Raw genomic sequence first — 16,147 nt, forward strand, 5'->3', positions numbered from 1 at the left:
ACAGTGGCCTTATCCACAGGAGACAGAGCTGCAAACAGTTGAGGTCCAAGCTGCTGGGGTAAGGGAACATTTCTACTTCCCCATAGGTGTACAGAAAAGGCTGAAACTTTCCATTTCTCCCCTAGCGGATGCTTCCAAGCCCCCGAGGCTACAGAAGGTCATCCACACCGCCCTGTGGTCACGCGTGGCACGTCACCAAGTGCATGCGGAGCACCACTGCCTGGTAGCCTCCCTGGGAAAGTGACCTAAGGCACCCATGACTGCTGGCTGAGAGGCGTCCTCCAGGCCCACCCCGAGAAGAGGAGGCGGCAAGCTCTGAGCCCTTGCCTTGTCACCTCAAAGCAAAGAGCATAGTGAGGAAGAAGCCATACTGGAGGAGTGTTTCCTCGCCTGTGACAATGAGAGACTCATCGCTCGTGTAAGGCTGGGTACAGTCTGGGGAGAGTGTTCCCAGAGGGCCAGCGATGCCAAATGTGGTTCACTGACATGCCACTGCTCTTGGGAAACACACGGATACACAAGTGTATGAAGTCATGTATGTCAAAGGTGTTCATGGCAACTTGATTAGAAACGGAAAGTGGGAGAAAGAAACTATTTCAGTGAGCGGCAGCAAGGGACAAGGCCCGTTCCCAGAAGTCATCTATAGATGAAAAGAAAGAAAGGAAGGAAGGAAGGAGGGAGGGAGGGAAGGAAGGAAGGAAGAGAGAGAGAGAGAGAGAGAGAGAGAGAGAGAGAGAGAGAGAGAGGGGAAGGAAGGAAGGAAGGAAGGAAGGAAGAAAAGAAAGAAAAGAAAGAGAGAGAGAAAGAAAGAAAAGGAAGGAAGGAAGGAAGGAAGGAAGGAAGGAAGGAAGGAAGGAAGGAAGGAAGGAAGGAAGAAGGCTGGAGAGATGGCTCAGTTGTTAAGAGCACCGACGGCTCTTCCGGAGGTCCTGAGTTCAAATCCCAGCAACCACATGATGTCTCTTCTAGACACTTACACACAGAGAAAGAGAGAGAGAGACAGAGACAGAGACAGAGACAGAGACAGAGACAGAGAGACAGAGAGAGACAGAGAGACAGAGATGCAAACACACTTTAGAATAAATACATTTCAACCAGGCAAAACGATACACACCTTTTTTTTTTTTTTTTTGGTTTTTCGAGACAGGGTTTCTCTGTGTAGCCCTGGCTGTCCTGGCACTCACTTTGTAGACCAGGCTGGCCTCGAAGATACACACCCAACACTTAATCCCAACACTTGGGAGGTAGAGTCAGGAATATCTCTAAGAGTTTGTCACCAGCCTGGTTTACATAACTAGTTCCAAGGTAACCAGGGCTACATAGTGAGACCCAGTCTCAAAAACAGAAACAAACAAACAAACAAAAACAAAACAAAACAACCCAATAATCCTCCAAAAGAAAAACACCCTGGAAAATTCTGGAGTGATACGCACCGCTCCTCCTAGTCCATACGTGTACGTAGGTCAGCATACATGAAAGCCTGGACAGAAGCAAACATCTACTGAAGGGCAGTGAAGAGCAACTGAGCTTCACAACAGAGCTTCTGACTTGGCCCTTTCTTTCTTTCTTTCTTTCTTTTTTTCACTGAAAAACTAAGCAGTGTCCTTTTATTAAATCTAGAAATACTGCAACATCAAGTATTTATTCCTTTTGTGAGAGAAATAAAATTGGCAGCCCCTTTTTACATTACTACTTACAAAGTGAAGAACTCGGACAAAACATTCCAAACCTATGAGCTAAAAGTGGAACAAGGGACACTGTTCCTGGCACGTTTCCCACAAGACACAAAATAAACTGACCATGAGAATCTCCGCTCTGGATGGTGACAGGGACTGAAAGCTCTGATTAGGTCACCACCTTTAAATCGGGATAAATCTCATAATTCAAGAATGTCCTAATGCTTAAAAGGGTGGTCTTTTCGGCTACCCATTCTAAGAAGTCAAGTACAAGCATGCAAGTAAATTCACAGGCACAGAGGATCTGTGTTCAGACTTAAGGGACCTGTGATTCTACACCACAATGTGAAGGGCCGACACTCAAGTGTTATCCTAGTTAGTCAACAGAACCCTGAAGCAAACTCCTGAGTCTGTTACACTGCTAAACACTAAAGTAGCATGTTTTCCCATGGTTTTAGCTTAGCACAAAGAATTTTTACACTATTAAGAAAAAAAATTAAAAGTATTTCCCCTTTTTAAATTTAGCTTTATTTACAGAGCAGGGATTTTTTTTTTTTTTTTTTTTTTTTGCAGTCTCCATTGGTGCCTAGGTAACATCATTAGGCAAGAATGCCAGTTTAAAAGAACTTTATGCAGAATCCTAAAAATAACAGGTGTTGATGCTCCTCGAGAGGCGAGAGCGATGCTGGCGCAGCTCCTGTGCCTCAGTTACTCAGAAGCAGTTCTGTTGAAGTCTTACATCCCATGATTTTGAAGACAAGGCCACTATTACTGCGTTCCTATCAAAACCCATAGCACAGAGGTTTTCTATTTTTTTGGTGTATTCTGGACTAGAAACTGGTGCTCCAGCGTACACGTGTGCCCAAAGTCAAGCTGTCTGCTTGAACATTTCAGGATTCTGTTTGTACTGATTCGCTACTACTGCATCTTGGGGGTCATCTGGTTCTGCAGCCGCCAACAGCGCTTGCAATGACAATAATACCATGCGCAGAGTCATTGCTGCTGCCCATTGATCTTTCAGGATATCCAAACAAATAGCCCCTGTGACGGAACTAGTATTAGGGTGCCATATTTTAGTGATAAACCGGACCTTAGGGGGGTTAAATGGATATGTTTCTGGTATTTTTATCTCTAGTTGATATCTTCCACCTCCTCACTCTTCAACACCTCCTTGAACTCCCGCTTGATTCACTGCACCGCGATGTTGGCCATGTCTCTGCCCGCAGCTGATTCGTCGACTTGGCCCTTTCTATTTTGAGTTATGTTCATGTGCATAAAGAGATATCTTAGAGGACCTGGGAAGATGTACAGCTGGCAAAAATCTTTACCACTCAAGCATAAAGAGAACTTCAATTTTCCTAACACCTCATTAAAAACAAAAGCTAGCCGCAGGGCACATTTGTAATTCTTGTTCTGGGTTGGCAGAGGGGTGGACTCGCAGAGCACAGTAGCCAGCCAGCTTAGTCAGTAGCGGGAACTTCAGGTTTAATAAGAGACCCTGCCTCACAGAGGAAGGTGGGTAAAGCTGGGCATGGTAGAGCACACCTTTAATCCCAGGATTCAGGAAGCAGAGGCGGGGGTGGGGGGATCTCTCATTTCGAGGCCAGCCTGGTCTACAGAGTGAGTTCCAGGACAGCCAGGGCCACACAGGGAAACCCTGTCTCGAAAAACCAAACTAACAGAGGTGGAAAGCAAAGAAGAAACTTTGTGCTGACCATGGACTCCACATGCATGTGCATACATGGACTCCACATGCATGTGCATACATGGACTCCACACGCATGTGCATACATACATGTCTGTACTCATACTCAGCCAGAAAGAATGCTATATGATATTTGTATCACACCAATGTTTTGACTATGACTTGTCGCATGAGGTCAGCTCTGGAATTTTCCACTTGTGGAGTCATGTTGATATTCAAAAAGTTTCAGATTTTAGATCATCTTTAATTTCAAATTTTGGATTAAGGATCTCAACCTGCGTTCTACATTTCCAGATCCAATCCTCTGAGTGTATCTGGGGAGGGGTAATAGAAAGAAATATTCCTCTATTCAGTTTCACAACAGTTACATTTCATGTATACTATTTAATAGGAAAGGGCACAATAGATAGCCTCTAGATCAGGTTAGGGGTTTTATACAGAGAGCGCTCTTTTTTTCCTAAGCAGTGCTGGGATCTGCCTGGGGCCTCCAGCATTCCAAGCAAGAATTCTCTACTGTGCTATGCACCTGCTCACAGTTTAAAATTTACAAAGTGCACGTGACTGTAACCCTAGGGTACACTGGGAGTCAAGCATTCAGGCCAGCCTGGGCTATATCATAAGACAGTGTCACAAAACCCAAACCAAACTAACAAAAACCCCAAAATCAAAAAACCAAAAACCCAAAAAACATAGTCAGCACAGGGACTAGGAAAGGAGGGTGTGGGCCTCAGTATCTGGTTTATTGCTTGCTTGTTTTAGAGACAGGGTCTCACTATGTAGTCCTGGCTGTCCTGGAACTCACTCTGTAGACCAAGCTGCCTCAACTCATTGAGATCCACCTGCCTCTGTGCTGGGATTAAAGGCTTATGGCCACCAAGCTCAGTTGGGCCCCTCAGGGCTTTGCCACTGACTTCAGACAAGCCAGGGATCCCCTGGGAATCTGTTTCTCATCTGTAAGTTGGAGAGAAGCTGAAGAGGGGAATCTGGCTGGACCCCGGGAGCCTCCTGAGCAGTCAGCACACTGGTATGGCTCGGTTAGCTACAACCCTCCTGAGTTCTGGGCGAGGAGCTGTGTGGTAGGGGGCTGAGAGGAGCTGCCCACAAATCTGCCCGATGAGTTCCGGTCAGCCGCCAGCCTTCTGCGGAGGATAGGGAGTGGTAGGCTATCAGAAAACCAGCGTATGGAGCAAGGCTCAGGCCAGGAACAGACAGTAAGCATAAGGTCCTAGTTTTTCTAGTGTTAGAGGGATGAAGATTCTCGTAGCTGGCTCTCTGCTAAGCCTGAGGGCCCACCCTATCGCGCCCCACTCACCAGAGTACTTTCCGGAACTCCGAGTAGCTTCAATGATGGAGGGCTACCGTGGAGGACTGGCAGTAGGGGGCAGACCAGCATCCTAAGCTGCCAATCAGGGGCTTCCTGACATCACCCAGGACAGTGTCCTCCCCGACCCGCGAAACATCACGGATTCATTCATTCTACTGTCTGGGTTTTTCGAAACCTCACTAGGTCCAACATGTGTGTACTAAGCCCCTTGAGTCTCTGCTAGAAGTCATGCGATGATACAGGAGCTTTCCCACAGCAACTACGTAATTCCACTCAGGGGATGCCACTGTGTCGAACCATCACCCCATTTTGTAGATAGGGAGAATAAGGTCCAATAGGTGGCAAGGTTTGCTCAGTGTCACTCAGCAAATAAGGGCAGGGCAGGATTTTGAGCCAGTGTTTGTGGCTCTCCCATATGTAGCATTTTGTATGTAGCAGCTCATGTCTGGGGTATCTGAAGCTGGGAGGGGGGCGGGGGGCAGGAGTGAAAGGTCAAGGCGTAGCCTGGGCTCTGTCCTAGGAACATAGAACTGTCTGACCTTGGTGGGCAGAGCTGACAGCTAATATGAAGGGGTGAGAAATAGAAGGGACCCTGGTGGCTGGTTCTTCTGGGCCAGCTTCTTGTATTCAAGGCTCCTCACTCCCTTGCTGTCTGACCTCTGGGAATATGGTAACAAAACCCTTCCTCTCTCGCATTTCAGTCTCCTCCAGCAGATGCGGGACACAAAGTAGCGAAGTCACTAGAAGAGCCTCCGAGCAAACTAAGGCTAGAAATCAGCTGGCTAGTACTCAGGAGTGGGGCTGGAGGGAGAGCCATCCAGAGCTCTGTGGTTCCAATGACAGGTGATCAGAGTATTAATTATTAATAGCAGTGACAATTAGTCATTGTCATCATTGTTGATCAGGGGCCCAGTCCTGCCTCACAGGAGAGGTACACCCCCACACACTTTTGACCAGCTGCAGGTAATTCACCCCAGAGATCCTTGAGTCTGGCACTTGGTGAATGTTTGGTAAATGACACCTCATGGCCTGGGCATCTGGGGGAAGAGAGTAGATAAGACCTTTAACCAGGCAGCTACCACCTGGGTGACAGTCTCAAGGGGAGATAGCCTATTGGTGAGAGAGACCTACTGTGAAGCTCATGCATGGCATGGATATCAAAGGCCCCAAGAAGGTAATTGTGGTAAATCTGTTTAGTGTGCACCGGCCCCTGGGTTCTGTCCCCAGCATTAAGGAGGGTGGTGGTGGTGGTGGTGATAATGACTACCATGTATTCACTATCCCTTACTGGGTGTGAGAGTGCATGCCTACAATCCAAGCACTCAGGCCAGAGAGAGTGGGTTACAGATCAAGACTTTGTCTTAAAGAGACAGATAAACTTCCCGTGCCCTGCCATGAGTGAGCCAAACACAGACGTCATCTGTGAGAGTCACTCATACACAAGAACATGCATGTGAGAGAAGACATGAGAGACCCAGAGAGAGCCAGTACCCACAGGCAGGATTCTGGTCTTAAAGCCCAGATATGAAGCCAGGTATGGTGGTACATACCTGTAATCCTAACAGCTCAGGGGACAGGCAGGAGGAGGATGATCTTGTGGACAGAGAGACCTGTTTCAAGGAACTAAGTATGAAGGCAAGACGGCTCTGCTGGTAAAGAAAAGGCGCTTGCTATCAAAACTGATAACCTAAGTTTGATCCCCAGGAAGTTGTCCTCTGACCTCCACACTCTTACCTCTTCCCCATAATAAATAATTAAATATAATTTTAAGTGCCAAAGCACACACACATACACCCACTCACTCACACTCCAGCTTGCTGTAGGCCCTAAGCAAGACTGTCTCCTTCTGTGGGTCGTAATTTCTCCTCTAAAAACAATACCAATATTCTGTCATTATGGGATGCTCAATGTTTAGATGGAACACACAGACTCAGGGCTTACACAGGGCAGACATTTGCTCTACTGATCATTACTCTGTCCCTCCCATGGTCCCAGGTTGGCCCCACTCTGTTGTGTGCACACTAGCCCGAAACAGTCTGATAGAAAATGGTTGGCACTGAAGAGTACTTTTCCAGAGAAGGAGGGAATCCAAATCTCAGAGAAGGCAACAATGTCCTCAAGGTCACACAGCACAGGGGAAGCAGAAGGTGTGACTAGAAAAATAAGTTCTGTACCTCCCGCTGCTCATGATGGGGCCGAAGCTGAGCAGGACCCTAGGATAGACGGTTCCCTTGTCTTTCCCTCATTAATTCCTAGTTTCATGGGCTAGCCAGCCACATCATCCTGAGAATTGGTAGCAAGCCAAAGCCAACATCCTCCAGGTCACCTAGGACCCTGCAGGACCAAAGGAAAAGCAGGAGCCATCCACTACAACCTCCACGCTGTGAAACTTGCCCAGGTTGGTGCTGCTGGCTGAGAGTGTTAGCACCACAGACCCTCCACTCTCCCTGCTGGATACAGGGGACACACTCACCTTGGGCCGTGACTGCCTGCCCTTTTCCTCTCTCAACACCCAGGCTGCCTCTGCAGTCAGAGACAAGAATGCTCCAATGATACCCAGCAGGCAGCTAGCTGGCTCCGTCCACACCCCACCTCCCAGTGCTTATGAATATGTATGAGCTCCCTCCCTAGGGATAATGAATGGAATGCCCAGGTGCCATGGTCTTCTTGCTGTCCCCTGGCTGGACAGCCCTGGGTTATCCGCTCCCCTCTTTAGACCCCAACATCCAGGTAGCTCATTTACCTAAGAGCTCAGAAAGGTTCTAGGTGCCCTTGGGCCAAGGGCACAGACACCGAAAGCTTGAAGACAAAGACCGTGAGGGAAACTGGAAAGAGGTGAACTGGTACACACACCTATGTGTGCAGCTTATTCAGACTTTCTGGATGCTCTCTGGGTCAACTACCCATCTCAGGCCCATCATAAAAAAGAAACTAAGGCCCACAGAGGCAGAGTATGGAACAACAAAGTCACAGGCCAAACACACACCTACAAGTAGCTCAGACCTAAAGATGCTAATAAGTACCAGACACAGACTTTTATTGGCCAATACAGGACCCCCAGGGTGATAGCTAACAGACGGAGGCATCCAGAGGAAGCCCAGCATCTTTGAACATGAAGTCCTTCATCATCAAAGTGTTTATGCCATGCTGGGCAGCCTGCCTGAGCAAATAATAGGGTCACACGCATAGACCCATTTTGCAGGTTTGGGGCTGACTGGAGATGGTGTCCCGGGGCCTTGGAGGGAATCTCCTAGCTTGAAACTCCTAGATTCCTGCTCCTAACCTGAAACTCAAGCTTAGCCAGCACAGCAATCTCATGTCTAGCTGTTTCCTGTTAGCTTTGTCCCTTATCAGAGGGACTTTGTTGAGGCCATCCCTTCCTAGATACCTTCACTTTCATAATGGCTCCACAGAAGTCTCTAGAGACACAGAAAATCATGGTTAACAACAGTCGGTGTAAAGCCTGGGACTGTCACCAGTCTGTCCACAGAGACTGTCCTCTCACTCTTACCCTTACTGAGCTCTGCACCTTAGGTCTGGCTCCTCCCTCAGCCCTCTTTCCCTTTAAGGTTCTGTCTGCTCTTTGTGCTGTGTTGTTCTGTTCCCTCTCCAATGCTCTCTCACTTGAAGGTGCAGTTTTGAGGCTCTTTCTCCTAATAACCAGTCCCTAAAGGTTATATACAGGCATGTCGGCTCTTTTTAAGGACCACCCTGACTGGGAGGCAGTCTTACCTTTTTTTCTAATATGCATCAGTTTTTCTGCCTTCTGGGCTGACCTTGTTTGAAGGCAGCTTTATGGTGTCAATCAGATAGCAAGAATGTGACTTATGCTTCCACTTGATTGATTTATGGCCATGTCTATGCGGGCATTTCCTTGATTGCCAATTGATGTAGGAGTGTCCAGTTGGCGTGGGAATACTGCCTCCGATGAGTAGGCCTGGAGAGGTTGCTTAACACAATCCAGTGAGTAAGGCACTAAACAGTATTCTCTGCTTTAAACCCCTGCCTTGAGCTACTGTCTTGGCATCCCCAAGGATGAACTGTAGCCTGTAAGCTAAAATAAATCCTTTCCCTCACATGTTGTTTTTTTAGCCATGGTGTTTATCAAAAGCAATAGAAACCTAATTAGACAGAAATGGGTACCAGAAAACAGGGATATGGCTATGACAGACATGACTGTAGGCCTCGTTGGTTTTGGTTTGTTTGTTTGTTTGTTTGTTTGTTTTTGTTATTTTTTGAGAAGTGTGTATTTGGAACTTTGAGTGGGAAGAACCACGAAGTGCTCAGAGCTGATGGTCTGTGGGAAGCTGGGACATAAGATAATGCTAAGAGAAATGTAGACAGTGGAGACCTGGCCAATGACATCCCCTCAGAGCTATTTGTATGATATTTTAGATTAAGAATCTGTGGAAACGTGGGTGCACACCTTTAATCCCAGCACTTGGGAGGCAGAGGCAGGCAGATTTCTGAGTTCCAGGCCAGCCTGGTCTACAGAGTGAGTTCCAGGACAGCCAGAGCTACACAGAGAAACCCTGTCTCGAAAACCAAAAAAAAAAAAAAACAAAACAAAACAAGAATCTGTGGAAGTGTTGGCGAGATGGCTCAGTGGTTAAGAGCACTGGCTGCTCTTCCAGGGGTCCTGAGTTCAATTCCCAGCAACCACATGGTGACCCACAACCACCTGTAATGAGATCCAATGCCCTCTTCTGGTGTGTCTGAAGAGAGTGACAGTGTACTCACATATATAAAATTAATAATTTTTAAAGTTTTTTTTTAAAGAACCTGTGGAAGCTTTGCTTTACTGGGACAATTGGTGCTTGCTAATCAGGGCTGAGAAAGCAGGTGTGATTAAGAAGAGACGAGCATCATTGAGACAAATTCCTCAGGGTCAGCACACAGAGGCTGTGGGACAGGGAAGCTGCTGCTGCATCTCAAGCTGATAACTGAATATCTGCGGGGAGTTTGTATCATGTAAGAGGGCTCAGCCCACTGTGGGGGGTATCATCCCTAGGCAGAAAGCAAACTAGAATAGACCTTCTATGTTCATTACACAGACAAGGATTCTGAGGACCAGATGTTAAAAAAGCTGCCTTGTTACACACTGTAAAGAATGAATGTATTCATTAGAGCAAAACTGTACATCTGTACTTAGATGAAAGAGCCTGAGATGGTACCGAATGTAAAGTGTACTTCCCCAGGGAATGGGGTCACTTACCCTCAATGACACAATCTGATTCCCTACATGCAATGTGAATATATATATATATATATATATATGTATATATATATATATATGCATTCATATTTTACCAGAGTCTATATTACTGTGGAAAATGGTGCAACTTTATAAATGATGGGCCGGCAAGACGTCCGTCTCAGCAGGTAAAGGTGTTTGCACCATGCCTGGTAACTCGAGTCTGATCTCCAGAACCCACATGGTGGAGAGAAAGACAATCCCTGGGCGTTGCCTTCTGACCTGCATGCACACACACTCGGGGCGCACGTCACGCTTCTGAGGCAGGCATACTGCCCTTTCCAAACCTTAGTGTCCACCATGGAAAGGCATAGCCAATGACAGAACAGAGCTGGGGAGGATGGAGCACACAGGGGACGTCCTTCTGGGAAGAGGCACTTCTGGGAGGTGTGAGGTGGGAGTGGGATCTCTGGAGTGGGATCCCAGAGCAGAGAAGGGGAGCATTGGTTGCCTAGCAGGGCATTTTATCTGCACCCTAACTTGTTGGCTCACAGGACCTCTCCAAGCTCGCAGTCCTGACTCTTGTCACCCTTATTCTCCCATTGGCTGGAGCTGTGAAGCCAATGGTTCTAGGCTCTCATGATTTGGAAGGCAGTTCTTTTTTCTTTTTCTTTTTCTTTTTTTTTTAAGATTTATTTATTTATTATATGTAAGTACACTGTAGCTGTCTTCAGACATTCCAGAAGAGGGAGTCAGATCTCATTACAGATGTTGTGAGCCACCATGTGGTTGCTGGGATTGTTCAGGGCCTCTGGAAGAGCAGTCAGTGCTCTTAACCACTGAGCCACCTCTCAGTTCTCAGTTCTTAATGTCACCTGCTCCTTCCCTCCTCTGTTCTCTCAGTTGTGCTTCTTCTTCTTTCCCCTTTTCCCTGTGTGTGTGTGTCTGTGTGTGCGCGTGCGCACCTGTGCTCCTTGTGTAGACCAGCTCACTATGCTCCTGACTGATTTCAAACTGGCGATCCTCCTGTTCAGTTTCCCAAATGCTAGAAATACAATCATGTGTCACAATGCCTAGCAACCTATTGGTTCAAAGGGCAATCGTGTAATCGCAACACACACACACACAGTGCCCAACAGAATAGCTCAGTATTATATGCTAGCCCTAAGTAACAGGTGGAGAAATGAGTCCAGTAACTGTGGCAAAGCTAGAACTTGAAGCATATTCACAGCTCTCTCTGAGACACTACCCTGCTTATGCAAAACCCCCAGCCTTCCTGGTAGCAGATCCAAGTACCCAAAGCAGCTCGAAGCACTAATGCGCAGTGGCAAATCACAGATGCCAACAAGAAACCAAACTACTCCATTAACACACACACACACACACATATATATATATGTGTGTGTGTGCCCAGGGCTAAACACAGGGGTCCGTAATAAGTATTGATACTTTATACTAGTCACAGCCTGAAGATGTACTTGATTGTGCAATCACACGGCATAGTAGACAAGTTTTATGGACGCATTGCACATGCCACGCACAACGCTCTGGGTAAGCACACCCACTGTCCATTGCCAGACTCAGGATGCCCTTAATACAACCCTGCTCCCAAGTCCAGAAACAGGGTGATCACTGGCAAGAAACTGTTTGTATCCTAACACATAAAGCTATGCTCTCTCAGTCTCTCTGGGAAGATCCAAAAGTGAGAAGTGCTCTGAGTCCTTAACTCAGTGCCTGGCCCCTGGCAGTGGATCTGCTTATGTTCATGGACAACTTAGGTCCTTTTAGATCAATAGACTTCAATGATCTATGTTTCCCATGTTTTATACACAACTTGCCTCAACACGCGCATTCCACACCCAGTAAAATTGACAGAGTGCCCACAGAAAGGGTCTGACTGTGGGCCTAACTTCCCTGCCCTGGAGAGAGATCTCACCTGATGATTCCAGGTCTCCAGTCTGGTAACCTTTGGGGTACTTCTGCTCCAACCTGCTGTATCCTCTCTAGAGTCATTCATATTTCATGGGGTCAAACCAAAGCAAGAAGCTTGCCCCAAGCCACTGAGGGGGCCTAGAGTCCCCCATTGCGTGCCATTCTCAAGTGAATTACTGCTTTCCTGCAAGTGCTTGTTTGCTCTTCCTTGGAGCCCAGTGAGAGGCACTGTGTAGTGACAGATTTATGAGAACTCAGCACAGAAACCAGGAAGCAAAAGAGATGCTCAGGAAGGCATCTCTCCTCCAGTCAGGGCAAGAGGACTTCTGGGTGGGGCTGGTATCCTGAGACAGGGACCAAAAAACAAAACAAAACAAAACAACAAAAACCCACACTGTGGTTTGCAGTGAACTCAGCCATTTCCCAACGGTGTGACCTTCAGCAAGTCACTGACTCCTTGAGCCTCAGTATCTTCCCTCTAGATAAGTAGCAAGGAAGCCTGAAGGCACAGTGCAGATCAGCTTAGGGTGCCTTTGGATCTCAGGTCACCCCCTCCAGAGAGGAAGAGATTGAGTTCTTCTGATTGGCTCTCCCTCCACACCCCTTTCCTCCTGAAGATTTCCAGGGCATCCTCACCCTCACCCCAGTAACCTCTGGTGTCAGGTGTCAGTTCCTGCAGCCAGATGTGTGTCTGTCATCACAACCAGCTCGGGAAGGGGCGGGGGGGGGGGGATTAAAAAGAGAAGGCTCATGTTGGCCTCTCACTAAGGAAACAGGCCAACCTGAGACCCCTTATGGAGCACTGGTCCATGGCTCCGGAACCGTGCAGTTGTTGCATATAGGATCTTTCCTGTCCTAATGAGACAAGTCTGTCCTTGTCTCGTGGACTCACCTCCTTAGGGGCACACATATGAGAGGCCTTCCCCAAGCACAAGAGTCTGTCACTGCCCAAGGCTCCCCTCCCTGGTTTGTACTGTGACAGCCGCCTCTTCTGGGAACGCAGGTAAGGAGAGGGGTGATTCCTGCCTCCTTCTCCACTAGGGCCCAGGCCACAACGTCCAAGAGGATTAATTACTAACGAACTCACAGCACAATAGCTAACCTTCTCGAGCCCCACCCACCCCATTTTCAGGGACTCCGGGGGTCAGGGGAGGAGGGGCACCCAGAGCAGGGCAAGCAATCATCCAGAGACTGCTGGACACAGTGTCGGTGAAGCAGCTCTTGCAGCATTTCTATATCCCTTGCTGGGCAAGCACGATCGATCGATCCAGTAGGCAAGATGTTCAGGAAGTAGGCTGAGGCAGGGCACAGCCAGCGTGAGTGCAAGACCTCCCGACATACCTTTGCCCTGTTCTCCTTGGGCTCCGGGTGGCAGGGGTCGGCCCCGGCCCCCGCCGCCGCCGTGGCGCTCACTGGGCGGCGGGGCGCACTCGCCGGGACCCGGCGCGCTGGCAGGCCTGGTCCATGCCCCCGCCCCGCCGCCGCAGCGGCTGCCGCACCCCGCTCTCAACACTCGCCAGGTGAGGCCAGCAGCCTGGCCCGGCCCCTGACGCCAGGGCCAATGGGCGCCACGGCCCCCTTCCTGCACCCCCCCCCCCGCCTCCCCTCCCGTCCTCTCCCCTGCGCGCCTGCCCAAGAGGCACAGAAGCTGTATTCAGCTCCCTGGGGCGCAATATTGCGCCCCCGCCTCCGGCCTAACAAGGACTGTTTGTCTCCCATGGGCCAAGGGGTCCATTGTCCTACTGCCAGCCCAGAAGGGAAGAGAGGGTGCCTGGGGCTTGGTGGCAGTGTTGGGGAAGGGAGCCTGGGCTCTGGAGAAAGGGGGCGGGACTAGTTGCCAGCCTTTTATGGACAGCACTGGAGTTTCTCAGAATCCAGTGGAACATAGGTCTTCCTAGCTCCCTCTGATGAGCCAGGAACACATTTGTGGTATCCAAGAAAAACAGGTGAAGAAGCGCCAGGACCCCTGGGCCGAGTCACTTACATGGTTCAGCTAACTTTCCTCTTGAGGATACCTCCTCTAGAGGTCTGGGCAAGTAAGAAGTAGGGGCCTGTCTCAGTTCAGGCTGTCCTTCATCCTAAAGGAAAACCAAGGATGGGAACTAATTTGGAATTAACCCTAGCTGTGGGCACTACAGAACCAGCTGGCCATCGGGTGGCACATGGGCCACGTCAGAGTCCCACTGCCCCCGACATTTCTAGGCAACCGTGGAATGGGGAAAATTCCACATCAGCCTGGCTGCCAGGCATTCTTCCATATCTGATGGGCTTGCCGCTCTTTGTCCTTGTGGGCCCTAGAGACACATATCCATGCGGGCCTGAGTCACCTCCTAGCCTATAGGTTATGACTTTGAAAGTCTTAACCCTTTGTTCCTGCCTCTCGCAACTGCCATGCCAGAACATGGCATCAGATAGAGCCCCCCCCACCACCACACATCCCACATATACAGTGAAGCCACCAGTTTGGGGGACCTTGGGGTCCACAAGCCAAAGCCTGCAAAACTCTTGCCTTCCTCTTCAGTTGAGGTGCAGCCATGGCAGCACAAAGTCCACATATGGGGGCCAATACAATACAGGTCTGTCAGGCCATCAAGTCCTTAGATTCAGGAAGGGCAAAGTCCAGCCTACCCTGTTTAGGGTTATCACTGCCTCTGGGTAATGGCTATGGGAAAGATGTTCTGGGAAGGACTGAATGACAAGAACCCTGGCCCTGTCATGATTCATGTAAGTTCCAGGTAAGGACCATCATCAGAGATACCTGGAGTGAGGGAACAGGTCCACAAAGATCACAAGCTGAGATACCAGCAGTGACTTCACTTGGATGGAAAACTAGGCTATACCTGCCCTTAGGCCTCATGTTCACCTTCCACCTGTACTGGCTTGTTTTGGGTCAACACAAGCCAGTCATCAAAGGAGCCTCTCAGAGGAAACACCTCCACGAGATCCAGTTCATAAGACTGGTTGGTATGAGGAATGGGGTATTGCTGTGTTTTGGGGAGGATTGTGGAAGGACTTTGGAACTTGGGGCTAGAAAAGCCATGTCCTGTCCGGAGCTCAGTGGGAAGCTCCTGAGGAGCTCAGTGTGAGGAACAGCACAGACACGAGAGGCCTGGCTCGTGAAGGTGAGGAGGAAATTTAGACTCGTCAGGGTTATCTGCTATTATGAATTGAGATTCTGTTGTTTGGATCAGCTGGAGCTAAAGTGAGCCACCATTCACAAGAGAGCAGCAGCACCACTGAAGAGAAACCTTTGCGCTACTGGAACAGTTGATGCTGGTTAACCTGGAGCTAAGAGATTAGTGATAATTCAGACTAGAGCCTGCTGATGGTGGCACACCTTTAATCCCAGCACTTGGAGGCAGAGGCAGGCAGATCTCTGAGTCTGAGGTCAGCCTGGTCTACAGAGTTCTAGAACAGTCAGATCTACACAGAGAAACCCTGTCTGGAAATCAAACAAAAGAGATGAGCATCACTGAGGCCAATCTTCTGGGAAGTGTTTTCTGAGAACAGAGATGTGTTCCAGACGCATCCAAGGACTTGGTTATGTGTAGACATCTCCCAGGCGATACTGTTTTAAAGACATAGAGAGGTCATGGAGAGCAGCTGATGCCTGGCACTGAGGGCCCAGGAGAGGCCTTTGAAGGTGCAGCCTCAGTGGCAGTTTTAGGACCAGAACTGAAGGGGTCATGCAAAGACGCTGGGGGCGTGGCACCAAGAAGAGTCTACTGGTGAAGTGCAGCCCAGCTGAAGCAAGGGACCCTGCAGTTTTGGAGAAGCCAGTACCACTGGGAAACCCACCAAGAAAAGCAGCAGCAGTAGATAAAGGGCAAGGCGGACCTAAAGGACAGGCTGTGTGTGCTACAGGAGGAGTAGAGAAGTGGCCCAAGCCCTCTGGAGGGGCTCAGATGAGTGAACCCCACACACTGAACGGTTAGAATTTGGTTTTGCTTTGATTGTGACTATCTATGCCTTGATTTTCCCTTTTTTTTTTTTTTTTTTTTTGGTTTTTGTTTTTGATTTTCAAGACAGGGTTTCTCTGTGTAGCCCCAGCTGTCCTGGAACTCACTTTGTAGACCAAGCTGGCCTCGAACTCAGAAACCCGCCTGCCTCTGCCTCCCAAGTGCTGGGATTAAAGGCATGCGCCACCACCGCCCAGCTTTGATTTTTCTCTCTTGAAGAATATATATAATTTATTTTTGTGGGAGATAAATTTTATAAGACTGTTTTTTACTGTTGTTGGTCACAGCTAAGTGAGACTGGACATCTAACTTCTCTACCGTTTCTGCAAGCTAAGCATGTTTGCAGGAGAAACTCAT

At 48.8% G+C, this 16,147-nt stretch overlaps 1 protein-coding gene and 1 pseudogene across 2 annotated transcripts in view; both read right to left on the reverse strand.

The window, feature by feature from the left end:
• Gal3st1 (galactose-3-O-sulfotransferase 1) overlaps positions 1 to 13,343 on the reverse strand; it is a 17,659-nt gene extending 4,316 nt beyond the window's left edge. The window contains exon 1 of one of the 2 annotated variants that reach the window (XM_021177527.3): positions 13,173 to 13,343. The gene's annotated coding sequence lies outside the window, so the exon portion shown is untranslated. Of the gene's footprint in view, positions 1 to 7,178; positions 7,240 to 13,172 lie in introns of those variants that run through there. The other variant, XM_021177528.3, reaches the window with a different exon arrangement.
• On the reverse strand, positions 1,967 to 2,905 carry LOC110305517 (ubiquitin-conjugating enzyme E2 K pseudogene; annotated as a pseudogene).
• Positions 13,344 to 16,147: the final 2,804 nt, after the last annotated feature.

Source organism: Mus caroli, unplaced genomic scaffold (genome assembly GCF_978045245.1).
Source record: "Mus caroli unplaced genomic scaffold, Mus_caroli_1 scaffold_13, whole genome shotgun sequence".
NCBI lineage: Eukaryota > Metazoa > Chordata > Mammalia > Rodentia > Muridae > Mus > Mus caroli.